This window comes from Marmota flaviventris, chromosome 11 (genome assembly GCF_047511675.1).
Source record: "Marmota flaviventris isolate mMarFla1 chromosome 11, mMarFla1.hap1, whole genome shotgun sequence".
Taxonomy (NCBI): Eukaryota; Metazoa; Chordata; class Mammalia; order Rodentia; family Sciuridae; genus Marmota; species Marmota flaviventris.
The window spans coordinates 102,456,645-102,484,624 of record NC_092508.1 but is presented as its reverse complement, the minus strand read 5'-3'; the positions used below and the strand labels follow the sequence as shown (position 1 = coordinate 102,484,624).

The following is a 27,980-nucleotide window of genomic DNA, read 5'->3' as shown; positions in this document are numbered from 1 at the left end:
GATCCTCAGGGAATGCCATGTTGGCAAATCCTAGGAATATTTCTCTACACTTCACCAACTCCACCTCTCAGCAGCATTCCAAAGTGGACCACCGCTTCTTTCTTGTAAAATTCCCCACTCCTGGGAAAACCAAGGATCAGGCCTTCCTGCTACTTCTCTGGTTGTACCTACTCAAGTTCCTTTAACCATCTCTACTCACGAGAGAGAAATTCTACTAGCGCAGTGTTCTGTTATACTAAGCACTAAAAAGTCTGGAAATGTTCTTTTAAAAGTCTGAAAATCACCAGTCAGGCATGAAGCAGAAGACTGGACAGAGAAAGTGAACACTTAATCTCTAGAACCAAAGGCCAATAGCACTTTGGCCTTGCAGGATACTACTAATCATCTCTGAACTGCAGAAGCAGGAGACTGTAAAGGTATGTAATCATTTACCTTCCTTTGCCTCATTTACTGGCAGACATATATTAAATAAAATTGATTCAGCCAGGTATGATATGGCACATTCCTATAATCCCAACGACTTAGGAGGCTGAGGCAGGAGAATGACAAGTTCAAGGCCAGCCTCAGCAACTTAGCAAGACCCTGTCTCAAACTAAAAAATAAAAAGGCTCCTCTCTATCCCACTCCTACAGCTCCCTGAATTCCCTGCTCTTTCCCTACTCCACTCTGTTAGCTTTGTAAAAACTTTACTTAAATTAAAACTTTATTTTTCTATCTGGTTGGATGATAGTTTGGGGGGAAGAGGAAAGGGAGGGCTGGGGAGTTGAGGTGGAGGATAATTTTAGGTGTTCTCTGTTCCCCCATTACATGTGAATATTAGAATGTTAATTTATTTTACTCTCTCTGTTTGTTATGCCAAAGCCGTTTCCAAATGGTAGAAGGGGGTAGATGGTAGGGATGGAGTCAGATGTGAAACCAGGGTGGAGAGGGAGCCGACTGGCCAGCAGTGCTCTTCATCCGTTCCCTCTCCAGTGCATTTCCAAACACGTGGCCTCCATACAGGTGCTAAGAGCCTGGTGAAAACCACTGTGGTGTGCCCTTACCTCTCTGATACCTTCCACCCCACATGGTATGGCTAATGATGTCCTCTGACATCATGGTGATCACCTCACCTCTCTGAGAGTTCCCCCCCTAGTAGTTTCCCTTCTTGGCCAGGTTGTGTCACCAGCCTCCTGTCTGCACATACCCTGATGAAGGTCCAAGCACGCCTCAAGCCCCATGCTTTGTAGAAAGAAACAAAAAAAAAATTTTTTTTTAATTAAATTAAAACAAATAATTAAATAAATAAAAAGATTTGGGAATATGTCTCAGTCATTCAGCACCTATAGGTTCAATCCTTGGTTAAAAAAAAAAAAAAAACTTCTATTTTTTTCCTACTTCTCAAAACTCCCTCAAAGATGAAACAAGATGGACATGCACTGGGAATAGCTGACATTCCATGATAGGTCCATGAAGGTTTGTTACACTATCTCTTTGCTTTTATACGTGTTTGAAATTGTTCATAATTTGTTAAAACTTTGTTTAATTTATTCAAAAGGACTGTAATATTTATATGCAAAAAGATATCAAAATAATTATAATAAATTTTTAACTAAATAAAATAGGATGTGAAATTTTATTAAATCATTCACATGACATGATATGCATGATCTAGCCTATGTATGCCAAACTTACAAAAAAACAAATCATGTAAAATATTGAAGAACAGTAATAAGTTTGGGAATGATTTCTGTCCTATTTAATAATTTCTTTTCATATTTTCTTTAAAAATGATAATTTACATGCATCAGGCTGGTTATTTAATAATGTTAGTTTTATTAATCAAAAAATCAACTGAAAACAAAAAAGACTTTTTATACAATGCTGACTTCTCTCAGTGCAAAATATTAGAACATATACACAGGGCTGATGTCAACATCACAATACTAATTTGTTACATAACCAAGGCAGTTAACCCTAGAAAGGAGAGAATAAATAATGCAGATTACAGCTTCCCAGAGAAGGGCCTCCCTTGAGATTAGAGATCCTGGCGGAGAACCAGCTGGTTAGGGAGAAAGAAAGGCAGCATCACAGACAGGGTGTGGCTGGCTCCTCTGGAGAGGGAATTTACATTTCCATCTACCAACACTGTACTTCTGTTGCGTCTTAGAGGGAACTTCATTTAGAGCTTCACAGCCTTGGCCAAATAGCATTTTCCCCCGTTTACTATGCTAATGAAAATCAGATCTCTGCGCCTCAACAACAACTTAACATGATTTTATATAATAGCTTTACCTCATTATCACATACCATTAAATTCACCCTAAATCCAGCAGTTTTATTATATTCACAAAGTGGCACAACCATCACCACTAATTTCAGAACATTTCTATCACCTCAAAATGACACCCCATATCCTTTAGCAATCACTCCCTCCCGTCTTTCCCCAAACCCATGAAAACAAATAATCTACTCTCTGCTTCAATGGATTGGTCTATTTTGGATACTGCATAAAAATGGAGCAATAAAATATGTTGTCTTTCATGTTTGGTATCTTTCACTTAGCACTTTGTTTCCATATTGTAGTACATTCACTCCTGTGGCTAAATAACACTCCATTGGATAGATCCACATATCGTTTATGTTTATCTGTTGGTAGATATGCGGATTATTTCCACATTTTGGCTACTACAAATAATGCCACTATGAATATTCATCCCGGAACAACTCATCAACACTTGTTACCACCCCTCTTTTTCATTAAAGCCATCCTAGTGGGTATGCAGTGGTATTTCATTGTGGTTTTGATTTGCCTTTCCTTAAGGACTAAAGATACAGAGCTTCTTTTCATGGGCATGGTGAATCTTCTTTGGAGAAATGGGTAATCAAATCTTTTGCTCATTTTTAATTGGGTTATGTAACTCTCTAATTGATGAGTTTTTAATATATTCTGGATAAAAATCCTTTATAGATACATGATTGGCAAATATTTACTCATTCTGTAGAATGATTTCATTCTGTTGAAGACATCACTTGAAACAAAGTTTTTAATCTGGATCAAAAACCAATCTATGGGGCTGGTGTTGTGGCTCAGTGGTAGAGTGCTCGCCTAGCATGCACGAGGCCCTGAGTTTGATCCTCAGCACCACATATATGTAAAATGAAGATATTTGACCACTCAAAACTTAAGAATAAATATTTTTTAAAAAACAATTTATTTCTTTTCTTCTTAGGTGTCATACCTCAGAAACCACTATTTGTGAAAAGGTAACTAGCTTCTCCCTAATCTAAGGGCACAGATTTACATCTGTTTGCTTCTTAGAATTTTATAGTTGCAGATTTTACATTTAGGTCTATGAATCAAGTCTGGGTTAAGGTGTATACATGAGTGAGAGAGTGATCCAAATTAATTATTTTGCATGTGGATATCCACTTGTCTCATCACCATCTACTGAAAAATCTACTCCCTCCCCACTAAAACATACTTGCACTCTTGTTGAAAATTTATTTCTAGACTCTCATTCGATTCCTCTGATCTACATGTCCACCCTTATGCCAGTACCAGACTCTCTTAATCACTGAAGCTTTGTAGTAAGCTATGAAATTCCTCCAACTTTGTTCTTTTCCAAGAACATTTTCACTATCCAAGGCCCCTTGCAATTCCATATGAAATTTAAGATCAGCTTACCAATTTCTGCAAAGAGTCAGCTCAATTTTACAAGGATATTGTTGAATCTGAAGACCAGCTTGGGGAGTACTGCCATCATAATAGCATTAAGCGTCCCAATCCATGAACACAGGGACGACTTTCCATTTATTTAGATCTTTAATTTCTTTCAATGATATTCTATACTTCATAGTATACGTTTAATACTTCTTTTGTTAACTATGCTATTATGAATGGAATTATTTTCATAATTCCATTTTTAGATTATTCATTGGAAGTATAGATGAATTCAATTGATCTTTGAATATTGATTTTGTATGCTACAACCTCCCATAGTTTTAGAGTGTATTCCCTAGGGTGTTCTACATATAAGATCATGTTATCTGCAAATAGAGACCATTTTACTTTTTTCTTTCCAATACGAATGCCTTCTCCTTTTTCTTTCCTAAATGCCTTACAAAACACTGCAGAGAAGCAGCAAAAAGAGAACATCCTTACCTAACCCTCCTGACTGCTAATCTTAGAGGACAGCAGTCAGTCTTTCATCTTTAAGTACAAGCTGTAGGTTTTCATGGATGACCCTTCTATTCCTAATTTTTTCAGTGTTTTTATCACAACAGGATGTTAAATTTTGTCAAACTTTTCCTGCAGCTATTGAAGAAATTTTTGGCTTTCAACCTTTATCCATATGGCATATTACGCTGATTTTCAGATACTAAACCAGTGCTGCATTCTTGGGATAAATCCCACTTGGTGTATATTCTGATACATTGCTAGATTCCATGTGCTAGTATCTTGTTGAGAACTGTTACATCTGTATTCATAAAGCACATTGTTCTCTAGGTTCTTTTCTTGTGATGTCTTTGTTTGGTTTTGAAACCTAGTTAATAATGCCCTCATACAGGAATCTGAGAAGTGTTCCCTCCTCTTTCTTTTAAAAGAGATTGTGGAGAATTTTTGTTAATTCTTCATTAAATGTTTGGTAGAATCACCAAATGTGAAGTCATCTGAGCCTGGATGTTATTTGTGGGATGCTTTTTGATTGTTAATACAATCTCTTTACTTGTTACTGGTCTAATCAGAGTTCCTGCTGCTTCTTGAGTCAATTTCAGTATTTTTCTAGGAATGCATATATTTCATCTAGATTATTTAATTTTTTAGCCGATAATTATTCCTAATAATCCCTTATAATCTTTTTCCTCCCTATGAGGTCTGTATTTATGCCCTTTCTTTCATTCCTGATTTTATTAAGTCTTGTGTCTTTTCGCTTGGTCAGTCTAGCTCAAGGTATCAATTTTGTTCATCTTTAGAAAGAACCAATTTTGTTCTGTTGATTTTTCTCAACTTTTTTCCCACTCTATTTATTTACAAACTAGTCTTCATAATTTTCTTCCTTCTGCTTACTTTGGATTTAGTGTGTTCTCTTTCTAGTTTCTTAAGCTAGGTTAGGTTACTGATTATTACAACTATTATTAGGTTATTGAGACTTTTCTTCTTTTTATTTTTCAATATCTATTTTTTAGTTGTAGATGAACACAATACCTTTATTTTACGTATTTATATTTATACGGTGCTGAGGATTGAACCCAGGGCCTCGCATGTGCTAGGCAAGCGCTCTACTGCTGAGCCACACCCCAGCCATTTTCTTCTCTATTAGTACAGGCATTTACAGTCCTACATCTCTCTACTTTTGCTGCCTACCCTAACTTTAGGCATATTGTTTTGTTTTGGTTTTTGCATGTAGTGTAACTGGCATTAAAAAAACATTTATTCTTGGAACAAATGATTGACAAGGTTTTGTTTAACTGTGTAAACAAACTGGTAAAAGTTCTGCTCATGGACATACCATGTTTGTTAGGCAGGGAGTGTGTATGGGTCAACAAGAGGATGGGAACATGGTCAGATCTGTGTCTTAGAGATCAAACCAGCTGAAGAATAAGCCAGGAAAGGCCAGTTATTGCCATTTCCAAGCAAAAGACCGTGAATTCATGACTGCTCTAGTTTGTATCTGGAATGTCCCCTCAAGGCCCTGTGTTAAAGGCTAGGTTCCCAGCGTGGGGCTCTGGGGAGAGGTGCTTTGACAGAAACTTTAGATCAGACCTAGTGAGAGGTCTCTGGGTGACTGGGGCCAAGCCCTTGAAGAGGATTGTGGGACTCCAGATTTCTCTTTCTTTCACTTCCTGGCCAGGAGGTGAGCAGTTCTCTGCCATGAACTCCCACTATGACGTATTGCTCACCAGACACAAAGGCAAAGGGGCCCAATAATCATGGACTGAGCCATCCAAGACTGTGAGTCAAATATACCTTTTCTCTTAAAAAGAAAAAAAAAAAATGATGTGTGTGTGTGTGTGTGTGTTTTCTCTGCTATTTTAGCCAGAGGCTGAGGCAGGATTACAAGTTTGAGGCCAGCCTCAGTAACTTAGCAAGACCCTGTCCCAAGATAAAAAATAAAAAGGGCTGAGGATGTATCTCAGTGGCTGAGTGTCCCTAGGTTTGACCCCTAGTACACGTACACGTACACACACACACACACACACACACACACATACACACAGATGATTTACCTGTGTAGCCATATTAAGGGGTACAATTCAGTGGGATAAAGCACATTCACATTACTGTGTAACCATCACCATCATGACAGGCCACATTTTGTTTGCTTTTACCTAATTTTTCTTGTGATTTTCTCTTTGAGCTACTGGTGATTTGGTACTGTACAGTTTAATTTGGACATATTTGTGAATTTCCCAAATTTCCTTCTATTATTGATATTTAATTTCATTCCACTGAGGTCTGAGAACATACTTTGTATGATTGCCATGCTTTAAAATTCATTGAGGACAGGCTGGGGTTGTAGCTCAAGAGCAGAGCACTTGTCTAGCACATGTGAGGCCCGGGGTTCAATCCTCAGCACCACATAAAGATAAATAAATAAAATAAATGTATTATTTCCAACTACAACTAAAAAATAAATATTAAAACAAAATTCATTGAGGCTTTTTTTATGACACAATATATGGGCTCTCCAAAAGAATGCCCATATATCCTTGAATATGTATTCTTCTGTTACTGGTGGGGTGTTCTATAGATATCTGTCCCTTAGTGACTTAAAAGTTTGCCTGCATCTAGGCCATGTTCCAGGAAAAAAAAAAATTGCCAATTATTTAAACTTTAAAATTTTCATGTTATTCCCCATGTTTTATATGAACTACTGAATCTATACATATATACCTCTTTTATTTAGACCTTTTCTTTAAAGGTCTCACCTTTGAAAATAAAAATTTAGTTTCTAGCACCACATTTAGAGTTCATTTCTAGCAGCAAAACCTGCCAAAAAAGCTAAGCAGGAAGCAGCATATATGCTAGGTGGGAGATTTTCTAAGATGTTTCTAAAGAGGAAAATCCCCAGACTTAGGTAAATAAGAAGAGAGGAGAGCATCTGATATGTAATTTGATAATATGGCAGCTGACATGGCTATCCCAAATTTCCCAAGGGATATGGGTTACACCCAGTTGAAAAAAGAAAACCTATTAAGTACTGGGCATTTAATTTGAAGACAGAAGGTATAACACTGGGGATACAAAAGGAGGAGGGGTTTTTCTCTGTTACTGAATAAAGAAGTCAAGCTAAAAAGAAGTAATACCCCAATCATTTACAATTTGGCTTTCTATAATTTAAAATAAGCATGGCAGGCTGGAGATGTGTGGCTCAGTGGTAAAGCACTTACCTAGCATGTATTGGGTCCAAGATTTAACCCCCAGCACTGACAAATAAATAAAGTAAGTAAATGAAAATAAAATAAGCATAGCTACTTCACATTTGAAACATCACTTTCTCATTCATTGAGTGTTCATACAAATGCCAATTTGTCTATCCCCTACAATACTTTTCTAAGAATAGTATTACCATGTCTATTTTACCGAAGAAAATAGATTCAGAGTTTTGGAAACAAAGTGACTTCCAAGTTCACACAGCGACTGTGAAAAAGAACCAGGATTTCAACCAGGTTTTCTAACTTCAAATCCAGGGCTATTTCCCATTAAAATGCTATGGCTTCTTCTCACAAACACACAGAGGTCTGAGTAATTTTGACACACAAACACACACATGAACATGCACACATGTGCATGTGTATGTATTTTTTACTATAAGGAATGATCTAACCACTGTACTTAATGTTCTCAAAATACAAACAGAAGGGCCTGAATGCAGAGGAGCACCTAGTACCTGGCACAGCACCATATACTATACGAATGATCCAGAAAGAACAAATGAAGAGTAGGAACCGCAACAATAGTCCTTGAAGAGTGATCAGCAACTTTCAGTTCAGAGAGTTCAGTATTTCCCACAGACCGCCAAACGCAGGCCAAAAGCAAAACCAAGAGTAGGAACAAGAGGGAAGAAAAGGGGAATGCAGAGGAATAAAGGAGGAGCACAGCAAATACACGCAACCATTGGAGGAAAGTGGATGACGGACAAATAGGAACACTCTGTATTTTTTTTTTTTTTGCAACTTCTCATAATTCTGTAATTATTTAAAAATAAAAAGTTTTGAAAAAAACGAAAAGAAAAAAGTTTTAAAATATACCTGATGGAGACAGGTTCTTGGTCCCAGTTTTTCAAATTCACTCAATACCTAACATGCTGGCTAATCTGCCAGGCACTGCCCTCAGTAAGCTCTAAGTACACTGGGAAGATAACAAGAAGTAAGGAACAATGGCATTCCAACACAAAATATCAAGATACCTTCCTCACAGACTCACTTTTCTGCTAACTCCTTAGTCATCAGAGGAACAGGGAAGACCACACACAACAGTGAAATGAACACAAGAGTACCACTTGGCACAGTTGTCTTGGGTGTGCCCAAGCATTAAAACATAGGCTTTGCTTATTGACCCTCACACTCCAAGGCAATCCCCCTGTCTTCATTCCTTGATCTAGCAACATTCATACTGAAGACAGAGAATCTGGTAGGAAACCCTGCAGCATCATGGAGCCCCAAGGATAAGGAGCCCTGTGCTTGCTGAAGGAAAAAAAAGTGAAGTGAAGCTTTTACAGATTTACTTACTCATTAACAAATCATCATCTTCTCATATTTACTCCAAATCCTTTCAATACAATATAAGTGACCTGGCAGGGAAAAATAACTTAGAACATGAGCTGAACAATGGCCAAGACGACTAAAAATAACTTCGTATACTACTTGCTACTCACCCCCAAGAAACCACATTTCAAGCACATACACAGTATTTTAAATCTGTACTCTAGAAAAGCTTACACTTAAGAGAAAATTTTTGCAATATGTTTCAAACTAACCATAGCAGAACACTGCTATAGTAAAATAACATTTTACATTCATATTTTATGGATTTAGGAAAAATTTCAAAGGAAAAGCACAAAAAGAGATGTGTGCCTTAACAATTGTACTATACACAGATGCTCAAATTTCCAAATTGATCTGTGACTGCCCCTTTTTTTTTTTTGGCACTGGGGATTGAACCCAGGGGCACTTGACCACTGAGTCACCTTAACCACTTAATAGCCTGCCTCAATTTTTCTATGTTGACTTATTCCTATTCAACTGTAACAGATTTTTTTTTTAAAAATACTAACATCACTCTAGTCCTACAATGAAATAAAAAGATAACTTAAACTAGGCATGGTGGTAACACTCCAGCAACTCAGGAGGCTGAGGCAGAAGGATCACAAATTCAAGGCCAGCCACAGCAACTTAACAAGCTCCTGAGCAACTTAGGAAGACTCTGTCTCAAATAAAAGATAAAAAGGGATGGAGATGTATCTCAGTGCTTGAGCACCCCTGGGTTCAATCCTCAGTACAAAAAAAAAAAAAAATCACAAATGTAACTAGATAGAATCAAATACATGTTTTAATACAATGCTGATAAAAACAAACTTTTATAACCATCTAGGACAATTTGGCAACATCCATCAACATCCATCTGAATACATCTTTTGACCCAGTAAATCCAAATCTAAGGAAATAATGTATCAAGTATGCTAATATATATAAAGTTGTTCATTGCAGCTATTCATTTAAAAAGAAAATTGCAATGGGCCCTGCAGAGTAGTGCTCGCCTATAATCCCAGTGGCTCAAAAGGCTAAGGCAAGAGGATAGAAAGTTTGGGGCCAGGTTTGGCAACTTAGCAAGACCCTGTCTTTAAAAAAAAAAAAAAAAAAAAGGGCAAGGGCTCAGGGGTAGAGCACCCCTAGTTCAATCTCCAGTATCAAAAAAGCTATCTAAATTTTAGTAAAAAGAGCAAATCAGAAAACAGCATGTTTATAATGCCACTTTCTAAAATGAAAATTGGGGCTGGGGCTGGGGCTCAGTGGTAGAGCGCCTGCCTTGCACATGTAAGGCACCACATAAAAACAAACGAAACAGAGGTATTGTGCCCAACTACAACTAAAAACTAAATAAATAAATATTTTTTTAAAAATAAAATGAAATGAAAATGTACTATTTATATAACAATAAATGTTAAAAAAAAAAAGAGTGGTGGTACTAATAGAACAATGCTGTAGCCTTTACAAAGATACAACGGCTTGTGTGAACGTACATTACTTCAAACTCCATCATGACCCTGGGAATGGGAAGGGGGAGAAAAGACAAGACAGTGGAGGAAGACCTACATTTTACTCTGTCCTGTGTACCTCAACACTGTTTAACCATGTACATATCATCTATTCCAAATAAATATAAATTTTAAACATTAAAAATATTCATTGTCTGTCTAACTGAATCCATACTCTACCTAATAAATACCAGAAAATTGTTTGTAAAGTCAAGTAGAATTATAAACCTGGTACCTCAGCCATATCAGTTATAATACCAAGTATTGAAAACAACGGAAACTGCAGTTTATTCAGTAAATTGTCCAAATCCAGCACTCATCTCTAGAAGTAACAACACCTATAAAGAAACAAAGCACATTTCTGAACCTCAACCAGCATGGAATTCTTGCCAAGTCAAAAACAGAAAAACAATAATGGGAAGAAGACAAATGCTCAGTTCACTGCTGATCACTGAACTAACCACAGCCATGTTTTAAGTCAGAAAAGACACATAATCTCTACAGTGGATAATGTAGCAACAGCTCTCAAAATATTATGACATATAACCTTTAACCCAAAGGTCAATATCTGGGAATTTACATACACACACACACACACACACACACACACACACACACAAAATAACAAAATATAGGATTATTCTTTGTAACACTTTATAAGATTAGAAAAATTAAATGTTATCAATAGCATACTCATTAAACTATGGTATAATTAGACAGGCACGGTGGTGCATACCTGTAATCCCAGTGGCTTGGGAGGCTAAGATAGAAGAATTGCGAGTTCAAAGCCAGCTTCAGCGACTGCGAGGCACTAAGCAACTCAGTGAGTCCCTGTCTCTAAATAAAATACAAAATAGGGCTGGGGATGTGGCTCAGCGGTTGAGTGCCTCTGAGTTCAATTCCTGGTACCAAAAAACTATAATATATATGACAAGATGCTATTCAGTTATAACATTCATTATCAGTTAAAAAGGAAGTCTTTCACGTACTGATAGAATAATTTCCAAAATGTAAGTTTAATGAAAAGCAAAACAGAATAGTTGATACTAAGGTATCATCTGTATAAAAAGGAGGAAAGGTATATAGACACATTTATACATTCTTTCATGTATATAATTAATAACATTAATGCCTCCAGGAAGATAGAATGGCAACTAAGTAGAAGACAACTTAAAATTTTAAACTGTGGCCAGATGCAGAGGCGCACACCTGTAATCCCGGTGGCTCGGGAGGCTGAGGCAGGAGGATCGTGAGTTCAAAGCCAGTATCAGCAACAGCAAGGTCTGGGGATGTGGCTCAGTACCTCTGAGTTCAATCCCTGGTACCCCCCCCCAGCAAAAAAAAAATTAAACTGTGTATGTATTACCTGTTTAAAAATGAATATTTTATAATAGAAAATTTCATGCATTTAACTAGCAGTCTTCCCATTTCTAGATAATTTAAACAAGATGAAAAGAATTCTCATATACAATTACAACAGATTTTAATTCACTCATAATAAAAGGGGCACAAGTATTTCCCCTAGGTACCTTCTATAAAATTGTATAGTCAATAATGCATGTAATAAGCTTGTAACTACAATTAATACAATGTTAACAATGCCATCACTACCCAGAAGCAACAGCAACCAGTTTCCCAAAAATACAACATCTAGCCCTCACCCTAAAAATTCCAGAATCAAATCACTGATCAGCTGATGATTCAAGTAAGTATCGAAAAAAAGAAGTCCTGCTTTTATTAAAATATAAAGCTTTCGGCAACATGTAACTTTCAAACAGGCTTCTTCTCTCAGCAACGGTGCTCTCTTGGCTGTTATCTGTGGCCACTGCACAAAATTAGAACATGGCATGAATACTGCCAAGAGTCAGTCTCCTTATCCCATGGTCACAAGCTAGGTCCCAGCCAACACAGCTCTCTCATGAATGGAAGACAATAAACAGGTCTCAGAGTATCCAACCAAAAGAGTTGGATACACCTGCTTGAGGGTCCACATCTTCAGGTCAAAACAGGAAGAGGTCATATCCTTTTCCCCAGTCCCAGATTAGGAGCCTTAGTCCATTTTTGTTCCTATCACAAAATACCTGAGACTGGATGATTTATAAAAAACAGAAGTTTAACAATGGGATGTAGCTCAGTAGTAGAGTGCTTGACTAGTATGCACATGGCCCTGGGTTTAATTTCCTATATCGAAAGAGAAAGAGAGAGAGGTTTATTTGGCTCGTGGCTCTGGAGGCTAGGAAGCCCAACAGCATGGCACCAGCACCTGGTGAGGGCCTTTCTTGCTGCGCAGAACATGGCAGAGAGCATCACAGAGCAAAGTGCAGCTCTTCCTCTTTATATTCAGCCACTAATGTCATTGTGGGCCTGCCCCCACCTCGCCATGACCTCATCTAATCCTAATTGCTTCCCAAAGACCCCTAACTCCAAATATCATGACATACAATTTGGGGATTAAGTTTCCAACATTTAAATTGGGGAGACACGTTCAAACCACAGCAGAGCCCTCTTTCCTTCTTCCCAGGGTAGCAAACATAACACGTGAAGTTATAACCATCTCCTTTCCTTTCTGCCTTCCCTTTTACAATCTTCAGGAACAAAGCTGAAAAACCTTTCTCTCTGTGCTCAGGCACACTAGCAAACTGTATGGAAGAGTCTGATCAAGTTATATAGTTTATTTGGTCTCTACTAATCACCCAAGAGATACCCTAGAATAACTCTGATTTCATTTGTTTTTAGTTTTTTCTGTACCCAGGGATGCTCTACCACTGACCTACACTCTCAGCCCTTTCCTTAGTTTTTATTTTGAGACAGGGGCTTGCTAAATTGTCCAGGCTGGCCTTGAACTTGGGATCCTCCAGCTTCAATTTACCCACTGGCTGGGATTACTGGTGTTCACCACCACACCCAACTAACTCTCTTATCTCAATGGCAGCTGTTTCCATTAGACTCTCCTTTTTTTAGGCCCAATTTACTTTAATACACCCTTTCTGCATCTCTTTCAGTACCCCCACCCAACCCCAAAGAGGTCCAGTATCCAAATAATTACAATGAGACGTTCCTAATCTTCCAGCACATAGTCACTTTCAGGATTCAATAAAATCAGTACTGTGCAATGCAGCTAAATATTGTTAACTTTGTCCAAACAAATAGTCCTTTGGCAATTTCAGAAACCTGCTGCAAGTTCTGAAAAGAATGACAGAATGGAAAGTTCTTTCCACTGTTTCCACTTTGGAAATTTAAGTTATAAACTATAAGCAATAAGCTTAGCCTGCCAATCAGCAAATATAAGCAAGTTCATCAGCAACTGGCTAAAATATTCCACTCCTAAGCCCAGATCAGCTCACATTGAAAGTTGTTCTTTTTAGGGGCTGGGGTTGTGGCTCAGCGGTAGAGCACTCACCTAGCACGTGCAAGGCTCTGGGTTCAATCCTCAGCACCACATAAAAATAAATAAATAAAGGTCTTGTGTCCAACTATAACTAAAAAAATTTTTAAAAAATTTTTAAAAAAGAAAGAAAGTTGTTCTTTTTAAAGGACCAGCCTCCTCAGAATGGAAGCACATGCTGGGAGGGTAACATATTAAGTGGAAAAAAAAATACTCTTTGAATCAAACTTTCTGGGCAAAGAATGCACACAAAGATATAGCAACAGTTACAGATTCAGATAGCCAGCCCAACTTCTCCCAAAAGAAGGAGGAAGGTAGTTAAAAGAAAATAAGCAGCCTCCCTCCTTCCTACTCTTCCTGATCCTACTTAAGAGAGTTGAAGTTCTCGCTAAATCATTTGTTGACTGACAGTTATTTTGAAAGCATAGGAAATAGTATATTTGTTCTAGCCTCTCTGATGTTATGTTGCTTAGAACCAGAAAATGAAAGAATAAAATAATTCCATTATTTGTTTCCACCGTTAATAAGGATATTCAAAAATAAACATTAGGTAAAAAACCAGTATCTCAAAGTAACAGAAGTGTTTACATAACAATGAACTAAGAAACACCTTCTCAGGAGTCAAAATCTACTGGAAAACAAAACACCAACCTACAAGCTGAGCCTTCCCTCACTGCATCTGGACTGTAGATTACAAAATGGACTCCCAAGGGAAGTCTCATGGCCTAGGACAAGTAACATTAGATGCTACTGAACACTACAGAGTGTGATGGAGGGAAATATGATCAGACCCAAAGAGAAAGAGCAGATACTTCTCTACTAGTTAACCTTTGGAATTCTAGACAATAGAAGAATTTTTCTGATGCCATTATTTCATTTTTTTTTCCTTAGAAAATACTTATTGCAAAAATTCAAAATAATTTTCAAATTAAGCATTGTCAAAAATGAAAAAGCAAGTTCTGGACATCAAAATCACCCCTAAAATAAGTAAAATTCCCAATTTAAAACTCAGTCACCAAAATCTCACACAGCAGGTCAACATTGTTTCAGGCATTCATGCAATGAACCCAATGCTGTGTTATCTAACTGATGTTAATCCAATACCAAACATCACCAAAAAATTCCTAAGGCATTTGGAAGAACCAGGATACTATTATCAATCCCCACATTCGGTAAAGTAACTTAAAATGATCTGAGTTAAAAACCTTGAAAAAATTTTTAATACATGAACAATAATCTTTAAAGAAGAATTTGCTGTAACTACCCAAATATATTCATAAGGATCTGTTCCATTTCACCAGTCAATCAATAATGGTTAAGCACAACACCTGCACAGTACTAGATCAGGCATCAGAGCAACGCAGGAGATACTAGATGAGGCCCTAGAGGTAAGCCCCCTCCACAAAAGGAGGAAATTAGGAAACAAGGAAATTGGGAAATAAAGAAATACCACATATACTCTCATGCCCTCAAAGTCCTTTTAATCTGTTTTTGAAACACAAACTATTTAAAAGTTAAACAGGATGCTAGAGATGTAGCGAGCACTTGCCTAGCATGCCCAAGGCACTGGGTTCAATCCCCAGTACCAAAAACGAGTTAAATAGGGAGCTACAAGTATAGTTCAGTGGTAAAGTGCATGCTTATTAGCACACATAAGGCCCTAGATTCAAACCACAGCTCAAAAAATTAAAATAAAATAAGTAAAAATTAAATAATGACACACAAGAAGAAGGGAATTGGTATTTATTAAGTATCTCAAGGGGCAAAGTGATAACAAAAAACATTCATGTATCCTGTTTAAAGGGAAGAAAACAGGAGGAGGTAGGGGGAGGTGAAGTGGGAGACCATGAAGTTAGAAAACCAAAACAAGACCAGAATCCCACCGAGTGATGCAAAACAGAAGAAATTAACGCAGGTTTGTGATTCCCCACTACTCAGGAGGCTGAGGCAGGAGGATTGCCAAATTTGAGGTCAGCCAAAGCAATTTAGCAAGATCCAGTCTTAAAGTAAAATTTAAAAAGAGTTGGGGCTGTAACTCAGTGGTAAAGTACTTACCTAGCATGTGCAAGGCCCTGGATTCAACCCAAGAAAGAAAGCTAGCAAGCAAGCAAGCAGGCAGTTATTTTTTTTTTTTTTTTAATTTTTAACAGTCTTCAACAAATTGTGTTAGGACAACTAGATATCCACATACAAAAGAATGAACTTGGACTTCCCACCTTATATCTTACACAAAAATTAAAGTGAATCAGAGACCTCAATGTAAGAGCTAATATTATGAAACATTAGAAGAAAACACTGGGATAAATTTTCATTACGTTGGATTTGGCAACAAATTCTTAGATTTCACACAGAAGCACAAGCAACAAAAGAAAACATAAATAAACCAGACGCCATTAAAATTCAATATGTTTATGCATCAAAAGTCATTATCAAGAAAGACAACCTACAGAGTAGGAGAAAATATCTGCAAATTACATACCTAATAAGAAATTATAATGTAAATTTATTATATATTTAAAATATATAATAAAACTCAACACAACAACAATAAAGATAGCGGGTATGGTGACATATGCCTATAATCCCACCTACTTGGGAGTCACAGGCAAGAGGATCACAAGCTGGAGGCCAGCCCCTTCAACTAAGCATCACCCTCAGCAACTTAGTGAGATCCTGCCTCAAAATAAAAAATTAATATAACTTTGGATAAAGCTCACTGTAAAGTGTTCCTGAGCTCAATATCAGTACCAAAAAAAAAAAAAAGGACCAACAATAGATTTTAAAATGGGCAAAGGATCTGAACAGACATTTCTCCAAAGAACATATGACAGCCAACAGACAACGAAAAAGTACAACACCTTAGTTGTTGAAAAATGAAAATCAAAACCATAATGCAATACTATTTCACATGTATTATAAATAAATGTAACAAAAATATTTATTAAAAAAAACAGAAAATAATAATTGTTGGTAAGGATGTAGAAAAATTGAAACTCTCATATAGTGCTAGTGGGAATGTAAAATGGTGCAGCCACAGTGAAAAACAATTTGGCGAATGCTCTAAAAGTTAAACAGGAATTGCCATACGACCCAACAGATCCATTCCAAGGTCTACCCATAAGAATCAAAAACTGAGACTCAGATATTTCTACATCAATGTTCACTGCACCACTACTGACAATAACTAAAAACTACAAACAAGGCAAATGCCATCAAAATGAATGAATAAATAAAATGTGGTATATCTATAACAGAATATTATTCAGCAATAAAAAAGGAATGGCATTATGATATGTGTTATAACATACCCAAACCTTTAATAATCTTTACTTAGTATGCTAGGTAAAATAAGCTAGTCACAAAAGAACAAAATATTTTATGATTCCATTCACATGAAATATTCAGAATAGGTAAATGTATGGAGACAGAAGTAAATTAGTAATTACCAGGAACAGGGAGATGGAGGAATGAGGAGCTCAGCTCAGTGAGTACTCAATGAGAGTTTCTGTTCAAGGTGATAGAAAACATTTGGAAATAAAAGATAATGGCAGTGTGAATGCCACTGAATTAATACTTAAAAATGGTCAAAATGGAATACTTTGGTTTACATATATTTTACCACAATAAAATTAAATTAAAAAGAAAAAAACCCATATTAGGTCTTCAGAGATCTGAATTGTCCAAAGGTAAATTTCAAATCAGGGACTCCAATCTAAAAGGGGCTCTGGGATCACTGGATCTAAGCCTCATTGCAAGTCTAGTGGGAAGCTTCCATCTCCTAATTCCTCCTGACTACAGAGGAGTCTCCAGATGCTGCCAGGTGGCGGTTCCCCCATGCAGCCTACTGATCTCACATGAAGGAGGAACAACCTAAGCTGGAAGGAAAGGAGGAGGAAAAGAAGATGGAAAGGAAGCTGAAAAATCTGAAAGCAGCTGTATGATCACGCATTATTCAAGTTCAAAGCCTCAGCTTCCACTCGTGAATGAAAACAGCACTTGCCTTTAGTGGTGCTATGAAACTTGCAATAGCATACCTATAACACCCAAGCCAACACCTGGCAAATGGTGGGCATTCAATCTACCATGGCTTCTGCTACTGTGCTATTCCTGGGCCTGCCAAAGGCTGAGCAGGCAGAGACTTGGGTGGGGTCTGTCAGAACTCAAACACAATCACTAGCACCATGAGGAGACTTCCGAGAAAGAGCAGTTTTAATACAGTTCAACTTCTCTTAGAAAGACTGGGCTTATTGTTCCTAGAACGAATCCAGCTACTCTTCGTTGGGAAGAGCACTGCCACACAATTCATTCTCTCTGTACAACAGGCCTCTGTTAGCATGTCTGAGCAACCGTTCATAACACAGTCAGCCTCTACCTGCAGGAAAGACACAATCTGTGAAGAAAATTAGCTGGAAGGGAGTCCCCAGAGGCTGCTCTCAATCTTTGGTGGCCTCAGAAGCACTTGGGGAACCTGTTAAAATAACAGATACCTCAGTCAGCCCACAGACATTCTGAATAGTAAATATTTTAGGCTGGGCTCTACTGCACAACTGTCTGAAGAAAGAAACACTTAAGGGTTGGGAATGTGACTCAGTGATAGAGTGCTTGCCTAACATGCATGAGGCTCTAGGTTTGATCCCAGGTATTGCAACAAAAATAACACTTAAGGTAGGACACAAAAATGTTATAAGATCACATGCCAAGGTAGACAAATACAACAATCTGCCCCACAAAACAAGGGCTGCATTTTCTTGTATGCCCATCTAGAAATGCAATGGCTTTGGTGATGTTATTGGCAACACAAGCAAATAAGCTATATCATATGCACATAATAACCAATTCAAGTTTCATACAGTACTTTCATATAAAAATCTCTTGTGATTGGTTATATTTTAAATAAATACAAAATAAGTAATAAAAAACTAAAAATAATATACCATCTACATTTCTTTTAGTAGCAAAAATATACTTCAACTATATTATTAGAAGTTGGTCAAATTTCTGTGAAACTGGTACATGCTTGGATTACTGGGAAAATTATTAACAGGTACAAATTTTTGATCAGCAATCTGACAATATGTGTCAAAAGTGATCAACTTGGTAATCTTACTTCACTGAATTTATTCTAAGAAAATAATAACACAAAAGAAAAAAAATTATATGCAAAAAGATGTCACTGTGTAATATGTGATATTAAAAAGAGATGTAAAGTATCCCAAATAGTTTATCAAAATTTGCCATATTAATTCAAATAAGAAAGTATTAAATATTTAAATTATGTACATTATAGTTACAAACTATATATTAGTTACAAGTCCATAGCAGTTACAAACTATCATAAACCATGAAAAATCTAAAACTACTTCCTACAAAGTATGGATACAAGGACAGTCTCAAAAGGTAGTACATTAAAAAATAATAGCTAGGGGCTGGGGACATAGCTCAGTTGGTAGAGTGCTTGCCTAGCATGCACAAGGCCCTCAGTTCGATCCCTATGGCCATACACATGCACAAAAAAAGGAAAGACGTAATAGCTAAAGCTGCAGATGTGGCTCAGTGCTAGAACACCTGCTTGGCATGCGTGGGACCCTAGGTTCAATCCTTGGCACCACCAAAATAAATAAATAAAGCTGGGACAGTTTAATAGGGGTTATTCCCGTCTGGTCTCTTGAATTTTTGTATCATTGCTACATTACTATATTAAGACTATAAATAAATTTGATTCTGCCTGGAGATTTAATTAAACAACATTTACATAGGTGGAGAGTGCAACATTGATCTCAGCCATCCTGAACCAAGACAAACGCACCCAAATGTGCCACAGTAACACATGGCTATGAGCCAGTTCTAGATTATTTGTCCCAAAAGATACATCTTGGCAGATGGATATAAATATGAAATCCTAGATTAATATTTTTTAAAAAGCAAGTATATGCATTAAAGGAAAGGGGGAATCTGGTTTGGCAGATATTCACATGGCAAAGAGATCAGAAGACTTCATGAACTTCATAAACTTCAATAAAAGCCAACAAAATTATGTATCTAAGAGATAATGTGGCTCATGAGACAGAAGGCCCAGTTCTTTTCCTAGTTTTATCTGGACTGGATTTCAATTGCAAACTTTGGTTTCTTATGTGCAAAGTGACAGAATAGAGATACTGTTGCCCATTCCCACCTTCAGGACTTGGAAGAAAAAACAATTATGACTATAAAGATGCTTTGAAAATCATGATTTTTTGAATCTGGCTATTAATATTATGAAGACATTCATTTATGTTTCTACCCAAAAAAGGTGGGGGGTAATAATTAACAGTGTTTAAAAGGATAAAGTCTAAACTGCTACGCAGATGTGTCTCAGAGGAGCACCAAGATTGGCACCTCCTGTTAAAACTGCCTTTTCCATCAACACTGCCCTTCCCGTTATTTGCATTTTTATACCTCTTCATCTACATGTGGATAATTCTTTAAATTTTAATCTGTAAAAGCTTCCAGTCATGGAGGCACAGGCCTATAATCCTACCAACTCAGGTGGTTGAGGTAGGAGGATCACAAGTTTGAGGCCAGACTCAGCAATTTAACAAAGCCCTAAGCAACTTAGCAAGATCCTGTCTCAAAATTTAAAAAAGGGCTAGGGATGTAGCTCAGTGGTCAATCACTCCTGGGTTCAATCCCCAGTACCTAAAAACAACAGCTAATGTAATCACTGACAGCATAAATATAGAAGAAAGAATTCTCAACCTTTAAAGTGACACTCAGGTTCCATGCAGACTTAACTGATCAAAATTTCTGGATGGAAGAGAGTAAATAAATAAACCCAAGCCATTTATAATTTAACAAGTTCCCAAAGTGCTTCCAGTGACTTTCTTATTGCAATTACTACAACATTGTAATTAATATTAGCTCAATATTATCATGTATCACCCATTAAATATATGCTAGTCACTGTCCTAGCACTTTACATGTATTGCTTATATGATCTTTACAACCATGTAAGTATGTGCTGCTGTAAACACTGCCCTCCCCTCACCCTCACTTTTATAGATGAAGACAATAAAATAGAAAGAGATTACTTAATTGGCCCAAAGTCACAAGACTAACGTGGCAAAGTTTGAAAATTGTTGATCTAGTTTCCTACACTAGGAAAATTGTACAGTCAGTCATGGTGGTGCACACTGTAATCCCAGATACTTGGAGGTTGAAGCAGAAGGACTGCAAGTTCAAGGCCAGTCTCAGCAATTTAGCAAGACCCTCCACAACTTAGCAAGACCCTGTCTCAAATTAAAAAATAAAAAGAACTGGGAATGTAGCTTGATGGCAGAGTATCGCCGGGTTAGATCCTTAGTAACAAAGAAAAAAAAAAAAAAGGAAAGAAAGAAAACAGTTGTATGTAAACTCTGGTCAGATCATATTGAAATCTGTTTTCTTTTAAAAACAGAGTTGCCCAAAGAAGCACAGTGAGCCCCTACTAAACTAGAAGAGCACCTGGGAAAGTAGCTCGGTGATACAGCACATGCTTAACCTGTGGTACAAGGCCCTGAATTCAATCCATAGCACCAAACAAATAAACCTGCAAGGGACAAAGAACCTAAGGCTGTTTGCAGGTGTCCAATAAAATTGCCATCAATTCATGCTGTAGTTGTCTCCCCTCCTAGCCCAAGAGCCCTGAAGTGCAGGAACCATGTATGTATGCCTCTTGGTACCTGGGGCCTACCTGAAGGACTTAGTAAATAATCTAACCAATAAATCTAGATAAATCCTGATGGCTATCCTGGGAAATACGAAGGGCTATTGTGTAAAGAAGAAACAAACTTAATTTATGTTACTTCGCGGGAACAATTCATGTCAACAGGTAAAAGGGGAAGACCAGATTCTAGAACAGTCTAAAAACATGTCTGGCGATCAAGGCTCTACAAGAATAGAGCAGCATGCCTGAGGTTTGAGACTGAATGTAGCAGGAATATGATAGAATGTTGGATTATGGTGCCTCTAAGAGCTCTTCTTCCAAGATACAAATCCTATTAGTCTACATTCCAAGGGATTTGTTTATCCTTTTATATAATCAGCAATTTCCACTAGGTATAAAAATCACATTAGTAAGTTACCATGGATACCATAATGTGTTCTACAAACTTCCTGTGCTTTCAAGGACCCAGAGAAGAGTGCATGTCCACAAGTAAACCTGAGCAAGGAGGAAGGTGACTATATGACAGGAAACAGCAAGGGGTGAGACTTCCAGGCGAGAATAGTCTGAGCATAAAGGGGCAGGAAAGCCCTGGGATGGTGAAGACCCAGCTATAAAAAATCAGTAACTCCGGTGCTGTAGAGGTCACTTAGTCTAATATCTATATACACTTCATGGATGATGCTCTGCTGGCACTGAGAAAAGAAAGCTTAGTTCATTTTTTAAATTATATTTTATAAATCAAAAAATTGTATCATCAATGCTTTGTTTCCTTAGTTTTTGTTTTTATTTTTAAGACTAACAGATCCTTCACTTTTTTCAAGGAAATCTTTTAAATGATTCTGCTTTTAAACATGTTTTACTACTGTCTACTATTTCAACTGTTTAATTTGACAACCAAATATGCAGTTATCACAACTGATAGCTATTAAAACTCAGATCTGGGGGGGCGGGGGGGGGGGGGGGTGGAACAACTCTGAGCCTAACATTGACCTTTAAATGATTGAGATCCACCGATGGTACTATAAAATTAAAAGTATTATATTTAAAAGTAATTTTAAGTAGAATATTATTATAAAAACACAACTCCTAAGGCCAGAATTGACATCAACAAATAGAATCTCAATCTATCTCATCCAACTTCTAAATCATGACACCGAAGCCAGGCATGGTAACATGAACCTACAATCCCAGAGACTTGGGAGGCTGAGGCAGGAAGAGGATCACAAATTCAAGGCCTGATTCAGACCCTAAGCAACTTAGCTAGACCCTGTCTCAAAAGATAAAAAGGGATAGGGATGAAGCTCAGGGGTAAAACACCCCTGGGTTCAATTCCCAGTACCAAAACAAAAGCAAAGAAGCAAAACTTAATGGAAGACTGAAGCAAAAAAAAAAAAAAATCTAAATCCAAAACCAAACAAAATATAACACATTTCAGTAATAAACTTCTTTTAGCCAGTCATTTCTCATCATCCATGTAAACTATTTTAAGGATCTGAAATCTTCCTCTATAAAAAGCAAGTTCCCATCATCTGAACTACACTTACATTCTACTGAAGTAGTTTCCAAAGCACAACACATGAAGCTTCAGATTTTTGCTTCCTTATCTACTGCACATAAATAAGGTTGAATCTGTGGGTTAATTCAAAAGCCTGACACAGTAGGAGATCTAGGGTTGGGTTCTAACACGAATTTATGTTGTAAACTTTGCAAAAAACCTTTTCTGTACTTGCCACATCGACTGTAACATACAGTATTTGACATCTCCACCACTAATAAAGTCTCTTTGAAGGAGTGCTGACTGGCTAACCTTAATTAAAAAGGATGGCTGAAAATTCCTTGATAAAAATTAAAACTTTATAAACCTAAGAGGCAGTGTTACAAGTTACCACATAATAAACAATGACTTACAGAAAATGAGATTTGAGTAACTGCTACAAAGGTGCAATTAGACAACTTTACAAAAATGAGTAAGCAAACAGCTCATCAAATTTTAAAAATTTTCCTAGCAAATGGAGAAGATAAATAATATTCCGTACTCTGGGGCACTGTGTTATTTTCCTTATCTGGATGGTCTCTGCATCAATGTTACCATTCTTCTAAACCTCTTGATGAGTAAACGGACTGGGACTGTCTAAGATCCCTTATAGGAAAAGTTCAGTAAATGTCACGAATACCGAATAATAGTAATAAAAATACAATTCCTAAGGCCAGAATTGACATCAGACTGGGACACCTGAATATGGTGCAAGGTACATGGCACATGCAACTGTTTCTCACTTCTGTCTCTTCTGCATCACTGCCTCCCAAAGGACTACAGAACCCGAAGCTCTCGTTGCCACATCTACAAATTAAAGTATCATGTTTAAAGAGCTCACGGGTTCTACGAACAGGTCAGTATTTAATGAAGGAACCAAGCTAAACAGAAATTCACCCGATGGAACACAACATGCTTTATAAGACTCCACTTAATTATGTGTTTTTTTTTTTAATTTCGGAAATAAACACAACTCTTCTTTAAATATTATGTAATAAGTTAGACTCTGGAAAACCCCATACTCATCCGAGAAGCTCAGAAAAAAAAATGGAAAGCAAAATTCGATTAGCTCCATTGTACCCAACCAGGCTAACGTGCAAGATCACACACTCATCTTCGTCAGAGCGTCTCTGCCAATACCAAAGAACAACAAAGGCAAGTTGAGGAGGCTGTTCAGGCTTAACTCAGCACTTGTCCGCTTTCCCAGCTTCGGAAAGAAGCTCTCGGAGGCCCCCCCCCCCCCCCCGGAACACGGGGACCCTCCGCATTGCTCCCGGCGGGCTGCTCAGCTCCGCGCCGCTCGTTCAGCTTTTGTCTGGCCCGGCCGCGAGCCCGGCCGCTCGCCTCCCCGGGACCCTTCCCTCTGGATCTTTCTCCACACCCATCACTCGCCCATGACTAGTTGCTGTAGGTCTCTCTCCCGAGCCCCGTGCCCTCGCAATCCCGAGCTCCTTTCCCAGGCGACCCGAATCGAGTTGGCTTCTCCCCCCGGGGCCGGCGGACTCGGGTCAGGAAGGGGGCCCGGGGTGGAGTCTGAGAGAGAAAGTGAGAGGGGCACACAAAGCCCGGCTGACCCCAGCGCCGCCCGCCCGCCCTCTGCAAAGAAGCCTGGGATCAGCAACCTACTGGTACGATCCACCGCCCTCACATCCCGCTCCTCACCCGGCTCCCACTTAAGGGCCGCCCCCCTCCCCCCAAAGTGCACCCAAGAGTGGATGACAGCGCTGGACATCGCCCCCACCCAGACCCGGCGCCCGCCGCCGCGGGGGAGGGACCGGGGGCCTCGGGACGACTCGGGTCTAAACCTCCTCGCCCTAACCCGGTACTTACAATCCTATTATTCGCTACTGTTTGCCGCTGCGGACCGGACAGCCGCCGCCTTCTCCTCCACCCCAATGAGGTTAAGCGCTTGGTGCGGGGATTAAAAAAAAAAAAAAAAAGAAAAAAGAAAAAAAAAAAAAAAAGGAGCGAGAGAAGCCCACAGCGCCTGCGCAGTGCAGTCTCTCTTTTTCCCTTTACCGCCACCGACCGGGCTGGACCATAGAGAGTGTAAATCGAGACCAGAGAGGTGGCTGCCTCTCTATGGTAACGCCCCGCGCAGGCGCCGGCCTGGCTGCGTTGAGCTTCGGGAGCTGGCAACCTCGGGAGGTTTGCCTCCACGGAAAACGTTAGTTGACGCTAATGGGGACCCGTAGGGTAAAGGTTAAGGAAAGGGTAGCCAGCGTGTAGTAGTCAGCTTGGAGAGTTGCGGCAAAACTCGGGCAAGATAAAAGGACGGACCTAAGCAACACACACCAGAAAGCAAGGAGAGTGATAGGAAGAGCTAGAGAGGAGTCAAGAGAGCGTAGATTAAAGTCGTCCGGCCGGAACTTCCTTTGGCTGGGGGAGGGGGGTCTAATACCTGAGGAAACAGTGTTTCACTTCTGGGTTAGGGGCGCCCCATCCCCATCGGGCGACTTTCATGAAGAAAATTGTGCCCTGTGACTGCCCGTAGCGAGGCAGAGCGTCGCTTTCCCGAGGTGGCGCGGACGCTCATCCCGGAAGCATAACTTTTGAACAGTTCTTTGCTGTTTTAGGAGCAGAGCCGCCCCCGTGGAGGCTTCGGGGACTCTTGAGTCAACCTCAAAAAGGCTTTTTTTACTTATACGACTGCCTAAATAATGCCGCTTTTGCCCTTCCTGGCGCGTTACCCTCCGATGAAATGTGGGAGAGAGCTGGAGGGTGGAAAGCTATGCAAATTATAGGGCTGCCTTCAAGGATCCTGAAGGACCCCACGGTTCTGCCTTGTGAAGCTTCTGTGCTCGCCGGTAATTTGACTTTGAAAGTTTTTGCTTCGTGAAAATCACTCTTAAGAATGATGTTCAATGCACGGGATTCTTCTGGAACCTCCTTGGTGCCGAGCTCCATGCTGCTGGCGTGTGAATGGGTTGGGAGAATGGTACCGGAGAAACTTGAGATAATGCCTTCTGGTCCCCAGAGATATAGGAGTCCTGATCGGAGGGGCTAAGCTAAAACAATGCTAGGTGTGGGTCTTGTGCAGAAAAGTTAAGAGAACTGTGGTTTGAAAGAGTAAGAAAAACAGGATACAGTTCCTGGTTGAATTTAGAAAGGAACGAAACACAAGTAATTTTTTTAAATATGGTTAGGTGAGAATGAAAGAACATTCCAGAGAAGAAACACCATGAGTGAAGGCTAAAGAGGAATTGGTTGGTATGTGGGAGTATAACTAATGTGTAGTCTATCTGAAATGGGGAGAAGGGGGGAAAAGGGGTGATGCAAAGTAAGGTTTGATAAGTAGAATGGGAAATAATTGTTTGGTTTTTTTTATACACCTAACAAAGTTTACCATCCTAATCACTTTTCATATAGTTCAGTAGCATTAAATAAGTTTACATTGTTGCGCAGCCAATCACCAGCATTCTTTTCGTCTTGCAAAACCGGCTTCAAAATTATTAAACAACAATCTTCTGTTGCCTGTCTATCCTCAGCCCTGATAACCACTATTCTACAGTGTTGTGAATTTAACCTCTCTAGGTACTTCATGAAAGTGTAATAATATAGTGTTGGTCTTTTTGTGACTGGCTCATTTCAGATAGCATCATGTCCTCAAGATTATCCCTGTAGGCTAGTTGTGGTGGCACACACCTGTAATCCCAGCAACTCAGGAGTCTGAGGCAGGAGGATTGAAAGTTCAAGTCCATCCTTGGCAACATAGCAAGAGTGTATCAAAGTAAAAAAGGGTCGGGGAGGGCTGGGGTTGTGGCTCAGTGGTAGAGTGCTGGCCTAGCATGGAGGAGGCACTGGGTTCAATCCTCAGCACCACATAAATGTAAAATAAAGATATTGTGTCCACCTAAAACTAAAAAATGAATATTTTTTTTAAAAGGGGTGGGAGATTTGGTTACATTCCGTAAAAGAACCCTGGGTTTAATTACCCTGGGTCCATCCCCGGTGTATTTATTTTTATGTGGTGCTAGGGACCGAACCCAGTGCTTCATGCAATGCTATGTCTACCACTGAGCCACAATCTCAGCCCTGCTTTCACCTTTTTGCTTTTATGAATAATGCTGTTGTGAACATGGGCATACCCTTATCTCTTTAAGACCTTGCTTTTGAATAGAATGGAAAAGATTTGGAAACCAAGTAGAGAAATCCATACTTGATAGTACTGGTTTATATCCTTGACTAGGGTTAGTAACATTGGTAAGGAATAGGTTTTTGTTGTGTTTTGTTTTGTTTGAACCACTAGGAATCTAACCCAGTGCCTCCTGACTGCTAGGCAACTACTCTTAACACTGAGCTAAACCCCCAATCCAAAGAACTGTATTAGAAAGTGATCTTCCCCTCAAAGTTGACTATGTACCCTCACTTAGATAAAGCATTTATGAAGGCCTTTTCTTTGCTAGGCATTATATTCTACTGCTTTCTGTAAATTATTAATATGTCTTTGAATGCATCAAGATCACGTGAGCCAATTGTTATTCACCCCATTTTACAAGTGAGAAAATCAAGGCTTTGTTACATATGGGCTGAGGGAAGGCTCACCAACCACACATATACACAAGGGAGAAAGAAAGAAAATTGCCATGGGAGCTAGGCACCTGTGGGGCCTGACAGTTCACTGCTTTGGAAAGGATATTGGGGGGAAAAAATCACGCTTAAGAGTGACTTTTCTTAAGAAAGAATAGGCTGACATCAAAAGCTTTCGCTGTCTGTATAAAGCTCCACACAACAAAAGTGCATCTTTTACATTCCCTAAAAGAACCCTGGGTTTAATTACAGGTCTGCTTTTTGCTTTTAATAAATATAAAAAGGCTAGGTAGGAATACCTTTGTATGTAATAGAGAAATTAATGGGACACATCCTTTCCTACTCAACACTTCATCTTTTATTTTATATTCTCAAAAATACTGTTTGGGGCTGGGGTTGTGGCTCAGCGGTAGAGCACTCGCCTAGCAAGTATTAAGGCCCTGGGTTCGATCCTCAGCACCACATAAAAATAAATAAACTAAAAGTATTGTGTCCAACTCCAACTTAAAAAATAAAAATATTTTAAAAAATACTGTAAGGGAGGCTGAGACAGGAGAACTGACCAGATGGCAACAGTGACAGGGAAATCTGAGACAGGAGGATTGCAAG

At 38.7% G+C, this 27,980-nt stretch overlaps 1 protein-coding gene across 1 annotated transcript in view; it reads right to left on the bottom strand.

Annotated features, from left to right (window-relative positions):
* Positions 1-25,200, bottom strand: part of Clasp1 (cytoplasmic linker associated protein 1) — a 271,969-nt gene extending 246,769 nt beyond the window's left edge. The window contains exon 1 of the mRNA XM_071619271.1: positions 24,672-25,200. The gene's annotated coding sequence lies outside the window, so the exon portion shown is untranslated. The remainder of the gene's footprint in view (positions 1-24,671) is intronic.
* Positions 25,201-27,980: the final 2,780 nt, after the last annotated feature.